This window comes from Eschscholzia californica, unplaced genomic scaffold (genome assembly GCF_041429995.1).
Source record: "Eschscholzia californica isolate CP2 unplaced genomic scaffold, dmEscCali1.0.p SCAF_4, whole genome shotgun sequence".
Classification (NCBI taxonomy): Eukaryota; Viridiplantae; Streptophyta; class Magnoliopsida; order Ranunculales; family Papaveraceae; genus Eschscholzia; species Eschscholzia californica.
This window is the reverse complement of record NW_028238461.1, coordinates 18,197,229-18,201,850: the sequence shown is the minus strand read 5'-3', so window position 1 is coordinate 18,201,850 and position 4,622 is coordinate 18,197,229. Positions and strand designations below refer to the sequence as shown.

The 4,622-nt window shown below is 43.2% G+C and overlaps 1 long non-coding RNA gene across 1 annotated transcript; it reads right to left on the bottom strand.

Moving 5' to 3' along the window:
• Positions 1-229: 229 nt before the first annotated feature.
• LOC147543363 (uncharacterized) lies at positions 230-1,135 on the bottom strand. Its single transcript, XR_015224012.1, has 2 exons — positions 919-1,135; positions 230-865 (listed from the first exon to the last, which is right to left on the bottom strand). It is a non-coding gene; the product is annotated as an uncharacterized LOC147543363 (long non-coding RNA).
• Positions 1,136-4,622: the final 3,487 nt, after the last annotated feature.

The following is a 4,622-nucleotide window of genomic DNA, read 5'->3' as shown; positions in this document are numbered from 1 at the left end:
CGGAGATCATACTTAGTCAAACAAACATCATAATCGATTAATCCCGAGTCATCGAAAGTGTCGTCTAGTCGCCTAACTATGTGAAGTGCATGACAAGACACATGAAATTATGACTTAGACTACGATCGATATCGAATACTTCGTTTCGTCTATTAACTATGCGAAGTGCTTGACAAGACACATGAAAATACGATCAAAACGATAATCGAATTAAATGAACATCAATTCATAATCAAAACATCAAATCATATTAAACATAATCACGAATTCATCACATTTCATCTCATATAATCGACACACTAAAGTTAGCTAACATGGCGATTGAATAAGAAATGGAAAGGAAATGGTGAGAGATTCCCCCTTTTTCGATGTGGTTCGAGGCTAAGATCGTCGGAAAATATGAGTCTTTAAGGTTCAGCCGATCTCCCCTTAGCAAATTCTGGGTTCCCCATAGCGACCACCATCATCTTCTCCATTTAGAACACAACCTCCATTAAAGCTAAACCCTAGCTTTCTCTCTCTAGAAAACTTCAACCAAAATCAAATCAAACCATATGGGAAGCAAGACCATGACATAGGGAGTAAAAGCCCTAACTTTTCCGGCCAAGAAAGTGGCCGGAAAAGTCAAGAAAGGTCCGGCCGAAACAAGAAGAATCCGGCCAACAAATCAAGTAGATCCGGCCACATAGGTGCTGTCCCAGCCGTCCCTAGTGCGTCCCGAGCAAACCCGAGCTGCTGCTTGCTCCCGGGCTGCTGCCAATGGCCGTGAGTGAAGCTTCCTTCCCGTGCCTTTCATGGGGCTGCTCGGGCTGTAGCTGCTGCTCCGGCCTGTTCCGTCCCGGTTGCTGGAAGCTAGCACGAGCTGCTGTCCCGAGCATAGAGCACCAACCCGAGCTGCTAACATGGCCGCCCCTTTGCTGTCCCGTCCGTGCTGCTCAGCAGCTTCTCCCGAGCAGCTCGAGCTGCTGTCGTGCAGCCCGAGCTGCTGCCGGCCAAGGCTAGGCCGGCCTTGCCTTGGCCGGCACTCCTCCTTCTCCTTCTTCTCTTTTTCTCTCTCTCAAACTCTACTAAGTGATGAAGAACCCTAGCCCCTTGCCTCCTTCTCCTTCTTCCTCTTCTTGGTTGTTAGAAGATAATTGAAGAAGAAGATGAATAGTAGATTTTGACCCCCCTTTCTCTAACTTGAGTCAAACCCTAGACTTAGTCAAACTTGACTAAGTCTTTAGACCACAAATGGGTGCCCATAAAATATCCACAATTCTTCTTCTCTTAATATTTCTTGGGCTTGGACTTGGTTTTGGGCTTTGATTTAGAAACCAAGAGAGTGCCTCTATCCTTGTCTCTACATCTTCAAATTCCCACAAAGGACTAGAATACCCTCGGACTTCTTTCTTTCATATCTTCCCCGTCCGAACTCCAAATTGAATACCGTTTTCACCGTCGGACTCGTCATTGACTATACTTGTCATTTGATTTGCTTGAAGTCTTTTTCTCTCATTTTCGACACATGAAATGATAGTGATAATTCGCTCATTTTATTCCGAAGCACACGCTTAACTCCAAAATAAGTACCTAACATGAAAAACATATAAAATATTATTGATAATACTCGAAAAGGACTAATTAGTCTAAGTTAGGCTCTCCAAATGTGACATTTTCGTGCCACATCAAGATCCCCAAACTTAATCATTGCTAGTCCTCGAGCAAGTAAAACAAAATAAAAGCCTAACTCACTTTCGGAGGCATCCCGGTTGCATTTAGCGTATGCAACAAGCCTTTAAACCTCTAGGTTACCCCTAGAGGACGAGTGTCGTCTCGTGAGGGTTTCCATAGATGACACCCACAAACATCGTGGTTTCAAATACAAAAGGATCTAAAATCCAAATCATAGATAAACATGGTTCATATAGTAAAGGGTTTAATCATGTCAATGCATAATGAATCAAGTAAATGAGCTCTTGTAAAAGCTAAAGGCCCCTTCACTAATGATCTTACCCTAAAGTGCTAGTGTCATACCATAATGAGCAACATCTATGTTCCGAAGTCACAAAACCTTGATTCCTAAGTTAGTACATTTCGCCTCGACTTCGGCCTCACGGACATACACTCCAAATATGAAATCACTCAAGAATGGTTCGCTCGTATGTGTGAGTGTGATCACTAAACATGGACTCAACACATAAAAAGGGGTGAGGACAACATTTTGGAACGAATGATCTCCTAGAAGGAATTAGCCACTACATGGAGTGGGGAAGCTCACTCGCCCTTCTCACCTATTCTACCCTCTAAGGATGCCTTCCAAAGGTTGACGGATACTAGAAATGGATGATGATGGTGGATTCCCGAGAATGTCGACTCCTCTAATCAGACTTTTTCTAGCAAAAATGCTCCCCAAAGACTTTTCAACCACTCCCTTCAAACCCTTGACTTGACTTGACTAAGTCCCCAAGACTTGACTTGGTCTTCATTAGAACTAAGGGAGTGCTCATAAATTCTTTTCTTCTTCTTTGGGTCTTTCATGGACTTGGGCTTTGATTGAGACTAAGGAGGTGCCTTCATCATAGTCTAGAAATCTAGCTTCAAGAAAGCAAATGACTTATTTCTTTCATAACTTCTCCGTCCGAACCCCGAATCGACTTCCGTTTTCACGTCGGACTCGTCATTGACTCCACTTGTTGTTTGACTTCTGAATTTGATGAAAATACCAAATACCCCTGGTGTTATTTTCTTCTCTTTTTCCGCATTAGATGAAAATGTGATAATTCGCTCTTTTTATACCGAATTTAACACCAAACTCCAAATAAACAACCTAGCAATAAAAATACATAAATAATTAGAAATAAAATCCGAAAAGGGCTAACTCATCAAAGTTAAGTGACCTAAATGTGACATTTTCATGCCAAATCATGGGACCCTTCCCAACCGGAACATGGGGGAAAAGGATGCTACCGGTCATGGTAGACTACTTCACCAAATGGACAGAGGCAGTAACATTAACCAGGTCTCGGACGAAGGAGATTGTCAGCATATTATGGAGAAACATAATAATCCGGTTCGGGGTTCCAAGGATCCCAGTCGTGGATAACGGGCCCCACTTCAACAATGAGACCATGAAGGAGTTTCTTGCAGAATATGGGATCAAGCCAGCCTATGTCAGCCCAACACATCCTGCCGTAAACAGACAAGTCGAGGTAACTAACAAAACTCTGGTTAAGTATATTAAGACCAAATGTCACGAAAGCAAAAAACTGGGTGGACGAACTCCCCGATGTACTGTGGACTTCCCGCGTCACACCGCAGAGAGCTATAGGGGAAACACCCTTCCGGATGGTATACGACATGGACGTCGTGCTACCTATAGAAATAGAAAAACCGAGTCTAAGGATAAGACACTTAGACCCCGAAACCAATGAACAACTAGCGTTAGAGCATCTGGACCTAATCGACGAAGTCCGAGATCGGGCAGAGTTAAGAAACCTCGCCTTCAAAGACACAATGAGTAAACAGCACAGATCTCACATGAAGATAAAAAAGTTTGACGTCAGAGACATGGTATGGAGGAATTCCAAATTTACCCAAAAACCATCGGCAACCAAACTCTTCCCCACATGCGAAGGGCCTTATAAGATAGTGAACGTCGTGGGTCCCGACACATATAGATTGAAGAACACATCCGGAAAGATCCTCACACACCTTGGAACGCAGAACATCTTAAGTTCGCCTTCTAGAAGAAAAACACTGATGTACCTTAAACATGGTAAAATCAGCTAGGCCTGAGAGGCAAGAAATAAACTCATCTGTATGGTGCTATATCAAATAAGGATGCCGCTGATGTCAAAAAATGGCTTTCCGTTATATCGGCATGAAAAGTGAGTTGATCCATGACAGCCTCCGTTATGATCGAATATTCCGTCTGGATGATCGATATTCTTTCAATTCCCGCTCGTTCTCTTAGAAATCTGGGGGGAAAACCTGCAAAAAGAAAGAAAACAGCTCCCACGCTCAAGACAGTCAGATTGCTCTTTACAGTAAAATAATGAGTATTGAATGATCCTTCCGGGTATGGAGTCTGTTAGACTTGTTTAGCTTACCTTGAAGAAGGTGATATGAGGCCCTTTTATAGGCCGAATCAGGGTTTCCCTTCGTAGTTATCCATTGAAAACTTTCGTCTTTTGGGCTCCGATAAAGAGTTGGGCGCCAAGGTATTTCTCAGAAGTGGTGGCGTATTTGACTTTCAGAGCACGCATTATGAGGCGTTTGAATTTGGGATGAGAATTTTTGGAGTAGAAAATGTTTGATTTGGTATAATATCTCATTTGCCCGGAGGTCTCGCAGAAATCTTGGAGAATCTTCTTGAGGTTGTGAATGTTGTCGATGGTGTTTTTGCCGAAGATGATGCAATCGTCAGCGAAAGAAGATGGGATATCTCAAGATCCGAGTTGTTTGTCAGAAGGCCTAAAAACCTATCCTGGCTATTGTTCGACATCAACTTACGACTAAGGCCTTCCATGACCAGCGTGAAGAGGAAAGAGGAGAGCGGGTCACCTTGTCTAATACCTCTGGTAGGATAGAAAGCATTACCCGACTGGCCATTCACAAGTTTATACATTGAGGAGGTAGAG